At 40.2% G+C, this 18,859-nt stretch overlaps 1 long non-coding RNA gene across 1 annotated transcript in view; it reads right to left on the reverse strand.

Moving 5' to 3' along the window:
* Positions 1–5,544: 5,544 nt before the first annotated feature.
* The window catches only part of LOC129048374 (uncharacterized), a 73,881-nt gene continuing 60,566 nt past the window's right edge, over positions 5,545–18,859 (reverse strand). The window contains exons 2-3 of the long non-coding RNA XR_008510673.1: positions 17,019–17,126; positions 5,545–5,868 (exon numbers count right to left, since the gene is read on the reverse strand). This is a non-coding gene — a long non-coding RNA (uncharacterized LOC129048374). The remainder of the gene's footprint in view (positions 5,869–17,018; positions 17,127–18,859) is intronic.

Genomic DNA, 18,859 nt, shown 5'->3' on the forward strand with positions numbered 1-18,859 from the left:
TGTGATCCCGTATATTATCTCCAATACTAATATTATGCCTGTCTTCTGGAAAGAAATGGAAGTTCACTCTGAAATTCCAGGGATACTTTGCTCTTTTAAAGAAGTAGTTTCCCAGGTGTTTTTTAGACGTGGTGGACCATGTCTAAAATCTTTCTTTCCAAATAGCTCTACTTATCACCCTATACCAACAATTCTCATCCATAGCATCATGACCCACTGGTGGGTCAGATTCATTTGTGAGTTGCAGTTCAAGTAATTTTTGCTAGTGAGACTTTAAGTAGCTAGGATATTAAAGTTTAAAAGACAAAAAATTATAGCAGATTTCAGGCTGGCCGCTAATGACCTGTTTTCACTCATTTGTCTTCCCATCTGCTATTCTGAGGGAGAAGGAGGTAGAGTTGGGGAGTCCATTACCCTCTCCATCCTTTTCTATCCTAGATACCCCAGGTCAGAGGGAGCCGCCATTGTTCATGTACTCTCCTAGCTTTGGCAACACATTCATGGAAGGCTCTACTTCCCAGAAAATTTGCAGTGCAGAGTTTTTTGGAATCTGTGTTCCCCATGGATTGTGATTGCGACCTACACTGGGACAGGGGAAGACTGGCAACCCCTGACCTCCACTAGCACCTTTAGAAGACTTCAGATTATCAACTTCCTAAAATGGTTTTAGTTTAAAAAGCTACTCATCACTCAGGCCCATTAGAACTCCCCCAATCCCATGTTACAAAGAATAATATGTAGCAACTACTTTTGGGAGTTTTTTTTTTTTTTGGACAGAGTCTTGCTCTTGTCACCTAGGCTGGAGTGCAGTGGCACAATCTTGGCTCACTGCAACCTCCACCTCCTGGGTTTAAGCGATTCTCCTGCTTCAACTTCCTGAGTAGCTGAGATTACAGGTACGTGCCACCACGCCCGGCTAATTTTTTGTATTTTTAGTAGAGATGGGGTTTCACCGTGTTAGCCAGGATGGTCTCGATCTCCTGACCTCGTGATCCGCCCACCTCGGGCTCCCAAAGTGCCGGGATTACAGGCGTGAACCTCCGCGCCAGGCTGGGAGTATTTTAATGTACTTTGTCATACCCCTTACTTTAGTTTATTCTCAAAATTGCCCTAAGAAGTAGACCAAGAAAATATCAACTGTCCCATTTTATGAATGATAAATTGTTTCTGTGTTCGAAAGAGGCATAAACAGCAGGGCAGGTGTGACAGGGACACACTGGTTTAAGCAAGCACGGTTCTTACTGAACAAGCAGTAACGCAGTCTCAGCTTTGTGTAGCACAAAGAGAGGCCTTTGGCCAGAAACCACGTGTATTGTTGTACTGTGAGATCAGCTTCTGCATTAATTGCCTGGGAAATATCCCCGCTCCCTATTTTTTTTTTTTAAGCAATAAGCATTTTTGCATGAATCCAGAACGAGCACTCATGGCCATATCTAAAAGAGCACAAAGCACTTTGGGAAGTAATTAGAATTTATGCTTTTTTAGTCTCATCTCTATATCACAGAAGAGTACATGTGAAAGGATTGTAGATAGATTCATGAACGTAGAAATAGCCAGAAAAAAGACCCTGGAAATAAGGAAGCATTCAAGACCTAACTTTTGCTGTTGAGAATTTATTCCAAACAGCTCAGCAGAAAAACCAAGCTAACTTTTAAATGGTGTGCACAAGATCGCAGGGCTACTTTGCTTCATCACGTACTTTTATTTGAAATTGCTAAAAATCAAAATAAACAACAATTTAAAAAATAAGACCTATGTAGAAATTTAAAATTACTGAAAGATTGCAAATCTATCAAAAACATTTCACTTTCACAATACACATTAGTGCTGTTGTGTGAGAAGCCCATAAACAAGGTGTTTGCCTTGGGGGCCATGCCATCAGTCCCAGCCTCAGCAGGAACATGCCACATAGTCTTCAGCAATTGCACCGTCACATGTTGTCAATGCATTTGAGTGCAGGAGGCATGTGCTCAGCTCTCCCACTTACAGCAATTTCATTAAGTCTGTGTGAAGATTTGAAGATACTGGGTGGCAAGGCATTCGCATGAGTAAGAACACTTCCCTGCTTCCCTGAAAAAGGGGGCAGAAAGCTGGGGGCTTATTGGCTCGTGTAACTGAAAATACAAGAGGTAGAGAATGAGACATGGCCAGATCTGGAGGCACCAAGGACGTGAATCAACAGTCTTATATCAGTCATCTCTGCTCTTCGAGGCTGTAATGGTTCATTTTATGTGTCAACTTGACTAGGTCTTGGGGTGCCCAGATATTTGGTCAAACATTATTCTGGGTATGTCTGTGAAGGTGTTTTTGGATGAGATTAACATTTGCATTGGTAGACTGAGTAGAGCAAATTTCCCTTTCTCATGAAAATGGGCCTTATCTAATTCCTTGAAGACCTGAACAAAAAGATGACCCTTCAGTAAGAGGAAACTCCATCTGCCTGACCGATTTGATCGAAGACATGTCTTTTCCAATCTTCAGACTGGAACCAAAACATCCATTCTTCTTGGGTCTTGAGACTGCCTGCCTTTCGATCTGCAACTTATACCATTGGCTGTCCTGGGTCTTCAGCTTACCAACTGCAGATCTCGGCACTTCTCAGCCTTCAGTGTTGTGTGAACATCATAGAGCATACTTATGCAAACCTAGATGGTATAACCCACTATATGCATAGGCTGTATAGTAAAGCCTTTTGCTCCTAGCCTGCAAACCTGTACAGCATGTTAGTGTACTGAACACTGTAGGCAGCTGTAACACAATGGTAAGCATTTGTGTATCTAAACATATATAGATATGGTAAAACTATGGATTATAATCTTATGGGCTATTACTGACTGAAATGTCGTTATGCAGCACATGACTCTTGTGTATGTATGTGTGTGTATATGTATATGCAGCCTATTGGTTTGGTTTCTCTGGAGAAGCCTGATTCATAAAAAAGTGTTGGCTACATTCAGGCAGAACCTTCAAGCAGCTCCAGGCTTGTGCTCTGTCTTAGCAATCCTGGTAGATTCTTCCTCAAATTTCAGCCTAAATCCTAGAATCGGTTCTGGTTTCCCTGCTTGGGTCATGTGCCCATCCCTGGACCAATCACTGGGGCTGGAGTTACAGGATGTGCTGATTGATTGGCTATGCCAGGGAAAGTGCCCATCCCAGGAGTCAGTGGGGGAATTGACTGTACTAGAGCCATGTGAACTAAGAGTGAGCAAGGAATGATCCCTAAAAGAAAGTCAGGGTGCTGCTACCCTAAGACAGAAAGAGATGGTGACAGGTAAAAACAGACGTTCTTTACAGGGTCATGCCCCAGTTATTTGAATCAATAGGGGCTTTGTTAATTTAGCCAGAAAAGCTAGGATGTAAATCCCTGCAATGCCACCTAGCAGGTAGTCTTGGACAATCCATTTTATTGGACAATCCATATACCAAGCCTTCACTTCTTCACCTCTAAGTGAGAATAATATTTAGATTGGACATAATGTATGTAAACACGTAGCAAAGACCTAGCATGTAATTCAGGAATTGGTAGCTAACCTTATCCTATAATACATGAGAGTTAAGCAACAGTGGCCTAATTCTTGTAGTGATAAAATGCATTCAGACCAGTGGTTCTCAACCCTTCTTTATCCGCATATAGCTAAAGAACATTCTGTTACTCATAAATGGAAGTTGTTCATAGTGGCACGGAGTAAGAAGAATGGTCTCCCTTAAGTTACATGTCAGAATCTCCAGAGGAAGGGCATACATTGAAGATGCAACTGCTGATGCTGATACACAGCTCACCCTCTCCACCCACCTTGGGAATCACTGATACACCATTAAACTGGCTTATTGGAGCATGCCGCAGCAAAATTATCTCTAGATGATGTCTCTATCCAAATAATTTCTAAAAGGAAAAATGTCATTCAGAATCAATGTTTACCCCTCCCCCTGTGCTCCCAACAGCAGAAGGAAGATAATTCACAGTTATGCTTAAAGTTCTAATCATAACCCATCTCTGTTATAACCATGGTGGTTAAAAATGTGCCTGCTATTTTAAGTCCATAATTATTTTTTAATAGTACTATCATTTCTTTCCATTAAGTCTGTGTCAGTGAACTAGAGCTTGGCCAAAAAGAGTGAAAAATACATGTAGTCGAAAGTTGACTGATAATAGAAGTATGCCTTTTTTCTTAATCTCTGATACCAAAATGAAAGGGATAAGAGAAGCCAGGAAACACAACAAATGACAACTATTAATTTAGTGGTAGCATGATTTGCATAGTAATGCAGGAAATGTGCTGCTGATTATTGTATTTGCTCTATCATTAGAGCGCTGAGAAATGTTTGGAACTTGTCTGCATTCCCCACTGGTTAACACTTTTTAGATAACTAAGCCATCTTCAGTATATGAATTATTCTATCTACCCAAATCCACAACCATCATTCAGTATATTTCCCTTCTTAAAAAACTTCCTTTTTCCCCATAAATACATATTTGAAAAAAATGTATAGAAATCACATTCACCTTGGTTTTGCACCATATATTTTGAAGCATTTTTATTTTACCCATTTGTATCACATTTCATGGAGATTGTGGACTTGTCCACATTAGTCACTGAGAACCCCAATTTCAGGAATTGTGACACCTGAGAACCTCCTCAGATCCTACTCAGGGACATTTAATCAATAGATTTCCAATCCAAGGGAAGTTCCGGAAAGAGAAGCCTACTGGGAAATTGAGAAATCAGAGAGGATGGATGGGGGAAAAGGCAGAAATATAAAATTTTAAATTCCAGAAATATAAAATTTCACTTACATTACTAACTCAGATTAGTCCAACTTTTGGATTAATTATGTACATTTTCTATTTTTGTCCTACTAACCTTCTCAGCTAAGTGGTCTACCCGGAATTCTGGGATCACAGCTTATAATTTCCTACCTCCACTTATTCAGTGTTTGTATCTTTTAGATGCCATCTTCCTATTTAATCGAACTCCATTGTCAGAGGCCATTTCAAATCCCAAACTCTTCAGGAAGCTGCCCTTGATCAGTTTCACCTGATGGAGTTACTGCTGTGGTTCAAAATTGATATCACCCATTTCATACCTCTTGGAACATCTACTATTGTTTTCTTTTTCTCCTGTCCTCTCTTCCTAAATAATTTACTTCATTTAACAAACATTTACAGAAAACAGCAGACACTGTAGGCACCAGCAATACAGGAATGATTGAAACTGACAGGCTCCCTACCATCATGAAGTCTCTTAGTTGGTTTATAACAGGATAACATCACATACACATTTAATTATTGGCAAGCATGAAAGGGGTGTGGGTGAAGCTGGGTGGGTTAGGGAAGGAAAGGAAGAGTAACAATTTAAATAGTAAAGGCAATTCTCTTTTGATGACCAAGTGCCTGAGTAAATGTGAACTGGGAGATGAGTATCCATCTGGTCTTCCCTCTGGTGTACCTCCCTTCCCACCCCTCCTTACCTCCTTATTGAGGGTTTCACAGGGTGAACAACTCTCTTATTTAGTATGAATTTTTTTCTAACTTGGCCCCTAAAGGCAAGTCAACACTTCATTTATTACTCAACAGAAGATGCAGCACTTAGGATCCACCCTTGAGGATCTACAACAAGAAGAGCTGGGATTGCAGTGGTCTCAGGATACTGGAGCCCAGGTGGATTGTTTTCTAAGAGAGGGGCAGTCCTCTCCAGTCTGTCAGGCAAGCTCCAAGTCCCCCTCGTTCTTCCCTCCTCATTTCCACAAAGGGCCTCTTTCAATAAGAGAAATTCTCATAATCGAACTTTGCTGGAATATTTTCTTCCCTTGATGCAAGTCCAGGGCATCTCCCCAAAGACTCTTGATCATGTCAGAGGTGGCTCAGAGCTGGTGAAAAGAAATCTGGGTTTAGTGGTAAGATACTTATTTTATTATTTTCCACTCAACTGGCCAGGGTCTTATCTTCTCTTTAAATGTATTTTACTTCAGTGTTGTCAAAGAAACAGGAGAAAGCATAAGCTGCACGCACATTTCAGACAAGCCTATGATTCTCAACCCAAACTGAGATCCTACAAGATCTGTTTTTCTGTTTGGGATAAGTAGCACGCCATATCAAAAAGTGATGTGCATTCTCAACCCTGACCCAGCTAGTCCTGCTATGAAGGTCTGAGCCTGTGAGGAGAATGCATCTGGAAGACACTTCTGAGAAGTCTCCCAGAAAATCTCCTAATCAGCACTATCTAATTTAACACTTTTTCCATGAAAAGGAAGTTCCAAGAGCAGTTCTGCTACTTGTAGAAACAAAAATCAAAATGGACCTATTCTCATATTGTAAAAAACCTTTCAAATAAGATTCCGAAGACACAACTCAGCCTTGAATCAAAATCAAGACATAAACATGAGCTCAGCAAAACAGCATGGAAATAAATCAATCATGTATGCTACATGCTTCAATAAATATGCCAACAATAATAAAATTTTAGGTGTGGTCTTCAAAAGCCAACGTTTCTCATATTAAATTCCCTGTAGCATTTTCGAATTGAGTTGAATAACAAAATAAAGCAGTTTGTATATTTATGGGATTCTTTTCTTCAGAAACTTTTTGACTCGAATAAAATGCATTCCATATGTATGATAGCTAAGCTGCATTTCCATGAGACATATATTTTCCCCATTTTTCAGTTAATGGATGTTTCAAGGGACAGTTTTCCAAGTTCTCCTCCCACTTTCCCAAGGCAAGATGTCTTAAGGAAAACAAAACAAAACAAAGCTAGGAGGAAATACTTCATCACTATTCATTATTTATAAACAAGTATAGTTCAGATCATGAAGGAATGGCTCCATGCATCAGTTTCACCTCTCCAAATCCAAGTAAACCACTCCCTAGGCTCTTGGTTATCTGATATTCAGTCCTGATAGCCATAGATCAAGAGAGGCCCTTTGCAAAATGGCAGATACTGAAGGATACTAAGACGCAGACACACACAGACACACACACACACACACACACATTCTCAAATGACACAACTTTAAAAAAAAAATTACGAGGAAGCAAAACAAATGGCTCTTCACCATTTTTTTCTGCCCCATAGCCCCACCTAGGGAAAAAATTGTAAACTATACTTAAATTAATTCAACAAATATTTACTGGACATCCATAATGTGCCAGGCGCATGCTGGGGTCCCAAGGACACAATGCTGAGGATGGATCTGTTCCAGAGTCCAGAGGAGGGAGCAGATGGAGGCTCTGTGGCTCAGATTTCGGGGAGGGGAGTGTTAGGGAGATCCCCTGGGGAAGTTGATATCTGAGCTAGAGGCTGAGAAAAAGAGAGGGAGGTGAAGGTGCCAGGCAGAGGGGTCAGCAGAGTGGAGAGGGCTGGGAGAAAACATTTTCCCAGGTCTGCAGCTCCCAGTGCGGAGGCGTAGCAAAGCTGAGGCTGGAGGGCAGCAGGGCCAGACCTCCAGGGCTTTGCAGGGCACACACAGGAATCTGGGCTTCCTCCTGAAAGGAGTGGGGGTGGCAGGAGGTCACCAAAGTGTTGTAACCTTGCAGTGACAAGGTGACATCTGGGTTTTCATCAGGGTAGTGACAAGGTCAGGGTTGTGCTTTTTCAAAATCACTTGCATTGTGATTCAGAGGCTTGATCAGAGTGGGGTGGCACAGCCTGGAGGCCGGAAGGGTCCTTGGCAAAGCAGATTTGCCAGTGTGCAATCTCCTCGAAGTCCCTCAGTGCCAGCCTCCTCGCCCCTCTCTGAGAGGCGTCACTCATATTCTAGGAAGCAAGTGGATCACATGACAAGATGTCCTCCAAATGGCACAGTCCTTAGTCAGAGACCATCTCAAGAGGTTCAAGCAGCCACCTGGAATCCCCAGCCAAGGCAGGCATTCAGTCAAACCCTGGTCACCTGGAAAGGCTTGTGAGTCATCAGATACTGGGCAGCTTGCAATAGGTTGTTTTTAAGTGTTTTAAGTTCCAACTTACTTATCTCTTAAAAATGCTAGGTATTTACCTTTTAATCAAATGGAATACAACCAGTACTTGAAAATATCTGTGCCTCCCTCTGCTCTGAGAGACCCACAGTACAAGACTCTTTGCCCCAAAGGCTTGCAAATGCAAGAAATAGTCATTGGTTTTCTTCTTAGCCTCTGGGGTAGAGGATATTGTGCTAGTTAAGAATATTATGGAAATATCCCAGAAATGGGTTAGACATTTAAGAAATAAAAACCCTAAGGGTCCCAAACCTGCTCTTAATCCTAAGAGTATCAAGTTGAGCACTCGCCTCCATACCTCAAACTGGAATAAGAGATCTGCGAAAATCCTCAGAAGTGGAATTTTAATTTTTTTAACTTCTAAAGGTTAGATGTGAGAATAACATGATGATAACCTCTTTATCTACCAGGACAGCAAAATCCAGGCTTAGGATGCAACGATGCTTACATTGATTAATAGAAACTAACCAGCCAGCAAATGCCTTGAAAGTTCCCAGATAATCTGAGAAGTGACAAGAAACAGAGACCATAAATAAAGTTAAGTGCCCTAGAGAAAAAATACACCCAAAGTGTCTTTGGTCTGTCCCACAGAATAATTCTTTTTCGTGCTACATAGCAAAGGAGCTCAATCTAGTTCTTCCTAGTTTTGTCTGGTTTACTGAAAACAAATTCCATATAGGGTTCTCAGATCTTTTTTTCTACATATTCCTCTGAAGATTTAAAGCTTTGCAAAACCAGACTGTACCCAGAATAGAGTCTCACTTTTTTCTTTTAAGCAGGGATAAATAAGAAGGCAAGATCTTTGCAAACTTTTAGTATCCTCTACAGACCTTATCACTGGATCTTTTGCTAAGAATATTAAATATTTGTAAATGGATGTTTGATAATAACGCCCTAAAGAAATAATTTTCTATTTAAGTTTATAAAATTCAAACACTTATGTTATCTCCAATACTCCTGGAGTGGTTTGATAAATGGTAGTTGGGCCACAGGAACCTCCCTGCTTCTTGAGAGTATCTCAGAGTATTTGCTTAAGAAATATACATGGATTCCTCCAGGGCAGTTCCTATAGGCTCTGAAACATACCCCGAAGGTTAAGTGATGAGCAGAAAGTTTAAACTCCTCAAGCCATTCAGCTTTAAAATAACACCTGGACCAAACCCATCAACGAATACACTACTCTGTTATAGCAAATGTGTTGTTCCATGGCCTTCCAGAGTCCTATGATTTTTCCTCTGTTGACCCTGCTACAGTATTTCTTTGGAAAACTACTTTTTCCTCCACCATCAACCCTTGCACTTTAGTAGAGCTGGCTCCAGCTCTGTGTTGGGAAGAGGCCACTGACTCAGGCCTGCCAATCAGAGGATCACATTCTCCCTCCACACTGATTGGTTCAGGGATAGGTGATGTTGCAGTCAGAGCCAATGAGTATCAATGACTCTTGCTGAACGAGATTATTCCTATTGGACTTGAACCTGGCCCAGAGTGAGCTTGAGTGGCCATTTTGCCATCATGAGATGAGTCTGCTGAGAATGGAGCTCGTGCTCCACAAAGGGTGTAGGAGAGAGATGGAGAGATGGAGACTGAGACCGAGGAACATCATTTCAGCCCCTGGATCAAGAAGCATGCAAAATGACAAATCCCTGTACTTATGTTAATAAGTTTTCTTTCATGCTTAAGCCAATTTGAGACAGAATTTGTGTCATTTGCAACAAAAGGAGTCCTAATTGATAAAATTGTATGTAAACATACGAACTGCTGACAACACAATTTTGAGCAATATGACATTGTGAATACAAAGCTGAAAATGAATCAACGACATTGCCAGGTAGGACTTATTCTCCCATCAACAACATCTTAACGTGGCATATCCTCTTTTGGTGTGCACAGTGCTACTGAATAAATGAAAATTCTATTTTTTTTAAAGCAATAACACTAAGATAAGATGTTAAATCAACAAAGTGAGATAAAAATGGAGACCCAGGTCTAAGGAAACAAAATGAGGATAACAACAACTCATTATTATTGTACATAATGGTACAGAATACGTACTATTAAAAATCAAATTACTATGGGGTTTCAATTCCAATAACGGTGAAGCAGCTACTATTGGGCTAACTCTGGACAAAATATTTTTTAAAACAACTATTCAAATATGCTAGAGAGCAATCAAAGTCAGGCAGAACTGGAAGAGATTCAACCCTTGGCAGATGAGAGTTACAGTTACATTGGGTGAGATCTATGTTTATATGATTTTTCCTTGAGGGCATCCCCTTAGTCTACAAAGTGTTGGGTGGCTCAAACTGAAGCAGAAAACCACAGAGTAGTTGGTTTGAGATACTAGAAAATTAAGTTCTGGACAGCCGAAGCATGTGAAAAATGAGGGAGGAAATCACAGAAAGTTGACATTGAGAGCCCCCAAGTATGCGTATGTCCTTTCTTTAAGTCCCCGGCTGATCTCTGATCTGCACATAGTTAGGGAAACTCCAGAGATTGTAGCAGAAAGATACAGCTAGAAGGATTAAAAGGCTGAGCAGAGATTTCAGCTGCTGGCCTTAGCAGGGAAACTAGTGTTGAGTCTGAATCCTGCCAGATTACAGGTGCTTGATAAATAGCTGAGGTTTTTCATTGAAATTCCAGAAGGGTCATTCTGATAAATAAAGACTATGTCCTAGAACTAAGAATTTGCTCTTAGACAAAGGGAAAAAACAAAACGAACCCATCCTAACAAAGTATAAACTCAAGCCTCCACAGGTTCAAGATGATTAGATAGTAATTTAACTCCTGGCTAGAAAAAAAAATTCACACTCTTCAAAGGAAAATAACAGAATCCAGAGAATTTGTAACATATATTACACAATGTAAGGGAGACAATTTTAAAACAAAATATGAAAAGAAAGAAGCAAATGTGACCCATATCCAAAGATGAAAGTAGTCATTGAAAGTGATACCGAGATGACACAAATGTTGGAATTAGTAGACAAAGATTTTAATAAAACAAAAATTGACAAATGGGAACTAATTTAACTAAAGAGCTTCTGCACAGCAAAAGAAACTATCAACAGAGTAAACAGACAACCTGCAGAATGGGAGAAAAGATTTGCAAACTATGCATCCGACCTAAAAGTCTAATATCCAAAATCTATAAGGAATTTAAACAAACTAACAAGGAAAAAAATGAACAACTCAATTAAAAAGTGGGCAAAGGATATGAACAGACACTTTTCAAAAGAAAGCATACATGTGGCCAACAAGCATATGAAAAAATGCTTAACATCACTAATCATTGGTGAAATGCAAATCAAAACTACAGTGAGACCATCTCACACTAGTCAGAATGCCTATTACTAAAAATTCAAAAAATAACAGATGCTGGTGAGGCCTCAGAGAAAAGCGAATGCTTATATACTGCTGGTAGGAATGTAAATTAGTTCGTCCATTGTGGAAAGGAGTTTGGCAATTTCTCAAAGAAATTAAAACAGAACTACTGTTTGACCCAGCAATCCCATAATTGGTATATACCCAAAGGAATATAAATCATTCTGCCATAAAGACACATGCACACATATGTTCATTGCAGCACTATTCACAATAGCAAAGATTTGGAATCAACCTAAATGTCCTTCAGTGGTAGATTGGATAAAGTAAATGTACATATATACCATGGAATACTACACAGCCATAAAAAAGAACAAGATCATATCCTTTGCAGCAACATGTGTGGAGCTGGAAGCCATTATCCTAAGCAAACTAATGCAGGAACAGAAAACCAAACACCGCATATTCTCACTTATAAGTGGGAGCTAAACATTGAGTACACGTGGATGCAAAGAAGAGAACAACAGACACTGGGGCCTACTTAAGGATGGAGGGTAGGAGAAGGGTGATGATTGAAAAACTACCTGTCGGGTACTATGCTTGTTACGTGGGTGATGAAGTAATCTGTACACCAAACCCCTGTGATATGCAATTTACCTATATAGCAAACTATGAACATACCCCTGAACCTAAAATAAAAGTTTCCAATTTAAAAAAAGAAGTCAAGAGAAGAGAAAGAGATTCTGGATGTATATACAGCCACCCCTCCTTATCCATGGTTTCCGCGTCTGCAGATTCAACCGACAATGGATTGAAAATATTGAGGGAAAGGAACGCAGAAAAATAACAGTACAGATAAGAAAAAATACAGTGTAACAATTATTTATACAGCATTTACATTGTATTAGGTATTATAAGTAATCTAGAGATGATTTAAAATATATGGGAGGATATGTGTAAGTTATATGCAAATACTATGCCATTTTATATCAGGGACTTGAGCATCCTCAGAGTTTTATATCTCTCGGAGTCCTGAAATCAATCCTCTACTAATACCAAGGTAGGACTATATATCAATCTACTAATTTGAGGTAGTAGAAATAAAAGTTTACTTTCTTTTTAAATTTTGTTCTATAAATCTCCAAAAATGAAAAAAGAAAACAAGAGGGAAACACAAAGAATCGGTAAATTCCAGCCTGAAGTTGAGAGACAGATATATTGTAGAGGGAGGGGTTCCAGTCCCACCTAGATCAACAAATCCAATGTCCTGTAATGCAGATGAGTCAATAGGGCCAGAGGGCTGACAACCTGTCACAGGGCACTGCAGTGAGGGAGGGGCATTGCCAGCTCTAGAGCCCGATCCCTTACCCACCAACTTCATGCTTTAGAGTTAATTCCATTTTTTCTACATACTTCCTACGGATGAAGCTAACTATGAAGTGCACACATTGTGCTTTGTGTGTGTGTGTGCATGCACATGTGTGTGTTGTTTTTCAAAGGTGCTCGAAACATGGTTGAAAGCTTTCTGACAGAGCCCTGATTGTTTGGAGAGAGGCAGGACTAGCAAAATCAGAGGAATGTGTAACATAAAAATGAGGTTAAAAAGGGGCTATTGTTCCTATAACTAATCTTTACATTGAATCTTTCCTAGCAAAGGAGCGGATGTAGCGTTTTTCAGCTCTATCAAAAAGACCTGACATTTCTGTGAGGAGGCCAAACAATACACAGTTATAGAGATACTAACCTGCAACCTGGTCACACAGAATATGTCCTCTACAGACCTAGAAACTAGTAGATACCCTAGAAACTAGTTCTCCTACTGGTGTAAAAAGGATGCTAAGAAGAAGAGACAAACACACAGGGTCTTTGTACCCTAAAGCCCAGAACTACAACCAACCACTAGCCTTAGAAACTTAGGAGTTAGATCACAGACTGCACCATTCCTAGATGAAAGAGGAAAAGGGCTGACTGACATTTTAATTTTAAATTTAAAATACTGGAGGAGAATAGTTCATATTTGGCATTTCTGCAGTCTAGAAAAGCTGTGTTGACCCTGATTGGCCTTCAGGTGGTTATTCTGCATTGCCATGGAGTCTTTATCTCCAAGGGTGTCCGGCTTCTGAAATCAGAGATGAGTAGGGAATGTCAGTCAGGGTCAGAGGAATGCTGTGCCAGGCATGGATCTGAAGGACTCTGGTGGTTGACTCTGCAGAAGTCAAGATCAACCCTGAAGCCTTTCTCCAGATGCTCTTGGATGGGCTGAGGTTACAAATACCACCTGCACCACCTACATCTCTGAGAGTTGGCCACAACTGAGACAGGGCTTGGGCTTTCTGGGGAAGACCCTGCATTTGCCTTCCTGTGGAGTGCTGATTGTTTCTTCCATGAGAAATTCACTGTCTCTGATAATGTTCTTATTTCACATGATCATCTGAGGAAAAAAATGGATAAGCAAGTTAAGGAAGTGAAGAGCAGAGGCCACTGGGATGAAGGCTAGAAGAAATGAATTCACGAAAGCTATGAAAGATGACATTGATGCTAACACATTGTATAGACTGGGGCTTAATCTGCTGGGTACCGTACCAAATGCTTTTCAGGTATTATATTATTAATCCTGATGGAAACCATAAGAGATAGATGTTATAATTATCCCCATTTTACAGATAAGGAAACGGATGCTTGGAGGTAGCCTGCCCAAAGTAACAGCTCTAGAAAGGAGAGGACCAGAACTAGAACCCAGTCTGACTCTGGCTCCTTCCCTTCTTACCCTCCCCTGCCTGCCCTTCTTCCCTCTCACCCCACAAACAAAAGCTCTTCCCCTTGGGAAAGATCTGCTGTCAATCATTCCTACCTTACAATCATACACTTGCAGACAATGAAGTGTTGCATCACCTCCCCCAGGAGAAAAACTTTTAAAAAATCTTCTCCAGTGATCAAGAAGGATGTTCTGCTACCAACTCTCCCTATATGTGATCTACATGTCCAAAAATGGTAGATGATGGGGTACTGTTATACTGCAACTTTAGCCCATTGATGAAGTCAAGTAATTGATACAACATTGCTAGCAAGAAACAGCAGCTCTGCACCTAAGAAGGGAAGCGGGGGGCGTACTGCATGGATTTTACAGGGCTGTTTCTGCCCTGAGCTTTCTTCCTCTTCTGTAAAATGAGGGATTTGGATGGAATGCTTGCTAAGGGACGTTTAAGCATTGTGATGTTGTAATATCTATAAGAAAGCAATTAAACTCTGCTTTTATAAACCTTCACATTTATTGTGGCATTTTTCATCATCAGATTGGCAAAGACTGAAACACATGGGGCTAATGAGGGGATAACAAAACAGATGCTCTTGGCCTTACTGGTGGGTGAATACATTGGCTCAACCTCTGTGGATATCTATAAAAATATAATAACAATGACAATCATAATTTGCAGCGCATATACCCATTTACACTGATAACTCATTTCTGGGAGATTCTCCTAGAGCTATATTTGCACATGGAAGATTAACTATGGTGCTGTTTATTGTAACAGAAAGCTAGGCATGACCTGCCTGCCATTTGGTGAAGGATGGTATGCTAAATTGGGCTACATCTAAATAAATGGGACACTATACCAGCCTTAAAAAGAATAAGGTAGATGAACATGTTAGAACAGGATCTCCAGAACAAATCACTAGGAAGAAAAAGTAGAGAACTAAATAATATGCTCCCATTTGGTTTGGCTGTGTGGTTCGAAGGTGTATATGTGTTTGTGCAACTGCAAGTTTAGAACATCTCTGAAAGGATTGCTTTAAAAACAACTGTTAACAGTGGTTGCCATGGGAGGGGACTTGGGGACCCAGAATAAAAGGGAGAGTTTTTTTTTTTATTGAGGAGCTTATTGTGCTCTTTGAATTTTTTGCTTTGTACATATATTACTTTGTTATTTAAAAAAAAACTAGTTCAAAAAGTTTTTTCAGTTTATCAGAGGTCATGACAAAAACATAAAAATACTGCAGAGAAATTGTGTCAACTTGATTATACAATGTATCACATACCCACATACATATTCAGCATTACACAGTGTTACATATATATGTATGTCTACTACATTACATATACATGTGTATGTGTATATACATACACATATACAATTACATATATATGTGTATACACAAACACACACACACTCTCTCACACACACACACCAGTTGGATAATTTGTTGGCCCAGTTGGTTAAAAGTTGAAAGCTCATGAAATTCCAGTCACTGGTTCTCTCCCAATTTTGAGACTCAGCCTCTCCCCTCCATAACCACAGACTACGCTTGGAGCCTAGGTCAGCCACCTACACAATGGACTTTCCAAGATGAAAGATCACGTTTTTTTCCCCTCTCATCCAGTGCCCAAACATCTCTCCCACATCCCCACCGAGTGAACACATTCAGCATCCATCTCTGACTTCAGCCAGAGGAGCTGGGCATAAAGAGGCCTCATTGTAAGCCCCATGGCAGGCAAATGGGCCAACACTTGTTGGCCATGGCCTGAAATCTCCGATGTACACACGAAACAATCAAATATCTCTGATTCACGTTTGTTGAATATTCTTAAGCCCTGAGAGAAAGGAGTCAAAAATAGCTAAGAGTTTTGAAACCCTTTAGGAAAAGGCACTCTTTGGCATACTTGTTTTTTCAGCATTCAATGAACAAAAAGGTTCACTGTTTCGACCACCAAGAGAACAGCCAAGTTTTTAGAAACGCAGTCACACTTTTGGCTGACATAAGGAGATTTTCCAACTGGGCTTTCATCCGCACACGTATGGGTGGTCTCTTCCACCTACCACGGACTTTTCCGTGCCAACAATTTTGTTTGTAAATCTAAGTGTAATAACAAAGCTTGTGTACTCATGGAACTCTAGATGTTCAGCACGAGGAAATACAAAGGTGCATTTAGGTGGCTCTATTGCTAAGAAAACCTTGATTCTTTGAAAGATGGAAAAGTCACTTTAAACAGATCTCTTACGTCTTTATGGCGAAGTGTAGCTGACTCGCAATTCCTTCTACAGAAACTCAAGATTGAATTATTTCCACTGGGTAGATTAAAATACACAATGTTTTCATGAGGATGACTGGACTTCATAAATTTGTCACTGCCTGGCTATGTGCAGCCTTTGATCCTTTCCACTGGGCCTTGTTTTGAGCAAAAAGCGTTTAGCTGCTGGGTGACACATGTCTCTGCATCCATCCCTCCTGCATGTTGAACTTGGCTGTCCTCATCAAGAGGAAAGAGACAGGGCCAGCTCTTAGGTAAGGGCCATACTGAAACATTGAGCCTTTTCCATTGTAAAGTAAAGCTGCTCAGAAGCCCCCAACCAAGTGGCCCTAGTTTAAAGGTGTAGGCCATCTGGCCAGCACGTCTGTCTTCTCTTTATCCATTAGGGTGGATTCTGCTGGTTGGCCTGATTGGGTCATTATTCCCCTTCTCTCATCCCAACCCATCAGTGCCCTACTCAAAGAGGACCCCATCCCCTAAGAGAGAAATACTGTTCAATCCAATCCGTGCAAGTCACTGAAGTGCGGCAAATAGCAACTGAGCTTTCTAAGGGCCCTGTGTGATGCTGGTACCAGGAATATAAGAGAATAAGATATAGAACCTGCCTCCGAGATGCTCATCAGCTAACAGAGAAGACAGACAACCCAACAATAAAGTGATCAGTGCATGAGGTCTGCCCTGTGGATTTTGAGCACTTACCAATCAGGTACCTACCCCAACCTTCAGGGGCAGTGGGTGCTGCAGGAAGGCAGGCCAATCAGGGAGAGCTTCCTGAGGAGGTGGCAACTGAGCTGGGTCTTAGAGGATCTGTAGGAGTATGGCCAGAGAAAGGTGATGGGAGGCACTTCTAGGCAAAAGGGAGAGAATTAGCAACAGCACAGGTGTGTGCAACAGCACGGAAAAGCAGGTATTTGCATAGCTGGAGTGTGAAGTACAAGGTAGGAAGCGGTCAGAGATAATGGGTATAATTGACAACATGGACTCAGCTCTTCATCATTGTTTAAAAATAATTATAATGATGATATTTGGAGTTTTATTCCATTTTACACATGAAGAATATGGGGGTCCAGAAAGATTGTGATTTGTTCAAGATTCTCTACCTAGTACTTAGCAAACAGAGCTCAAGCCTTGGTGCATGGGATACTGAAGACCTTGCTCTTGACCACTACATATAGGTTCCTATAAAAATGGAATACAACAGAGACTCTAGTAACCACAAGAGAGTTGGAAGATTAAGTCCTCGCTTTCTGGAAGTTGTGAAGGCCACATCAATAATCATGGTGTCAAGGAGTGGCCACAGTGGCAGGCAGGACAGTGGTACTCAGTGGAGGAGGCAGCAGCTGCCCCAATAAATGCAGCTTTACTCAGCAGAGCTTGTGATGGGCAGTGGTGCCAGGGCTGTGGTGCTGCTCAGTGAAGGTGCAGGGAACAGCTAAAGTTCCCCGAGGGAGGGGCAGGACCCAGCTGAAGTGGCAACACAGCAGCTGAATGAAATGGCATCCATAATTGGGGAACAACAAATTCACTTGCAAGAGCAATGGAGAAGAGGTGGGGGAGAGGACATAGGCAAGAATGGGAGAGACATGCTGTACTTTATCTTTAAATATGTTTAACTTTATCCATGTTGCACTAGGTGAGACTGCTGGAACCTCATATTTAACTAAAGATTAAAATAGGCCATCTAATAACAAATTAAATACCTTCAGTAAGAAGCCACCAATTCACCTACTCAATAACAGTTTTATTGATCACCTACTATGTGCCAGGCAATTTGCTAGGCCCTGATCTAGACAATGCAATAACATAAGAAAAAGGAATGAACACTAAACTACTAGAAAGGAGGACGTAAAATTATTCCCTAAGTAAATGATATTACTATATATCTAGAAAAATCAAGAGATCCATTCATAATAAAAGTGTCATTAAAGTGGCCAGATATAAAATAAACATACAAAAATAATAATTTCTTTAAAATACAAGAACTAATTAATTAAAAAGATAATAGAAGAACCAATTCATAATAACAATACACAGGAATAATGCCATAAGAAAATTATGTGAAAACGACAAAACTTTGTGGGAGACACAAAAAGAAGGTCTGAGTAAACAGAGAAAGGTATCATGTTTTAAGACAGAAAACCAAAGTACTATAAATGTATTAGTTCTTTCCCAATAATGTATATGCTGAACTTAATTGAAAAGATAATTTTAAAGATGTTCTAGAAGAATAAAAAGAATAGCTTAGTTTAAAATTTTAAAAAGCTATACAGATCTTGCTCTATCAGAATTTAAAACAATCTTTTACTGGAACAAGAACCAACAGCAAATGAAAGAGAGCAGATAGCCCTAAAATGAACTTAGAACAGATGTGTATGTATGTGTGTGTGAAAATTCATATATATAATATACATAAATGTGTATGTTATAAATATAAGAATCCATTTATTAATATATTTATGCATATATTATTTATTAGTATATACAAATACATATTCATATATTTATGATAAAATAAGCTGCATAACATAATTAGTAAAAAG

The sequence above is a fragment of the Pongo abelii genome, chromosome 8 (genome assembly GCF_028885655.2).
Source record: "Pongo abelii isolate AG06213 chromosome 8, NHGRI_mPonAbe1-v2.0_pri, whole genome shotgun sequence".
NCBI classification, from domain to species: domain Eukaryota; kingdom Metazoa; phylum Chordata; class Mammalia; order Primates; family Hominidae; genus Pongo; species Pongo abelii.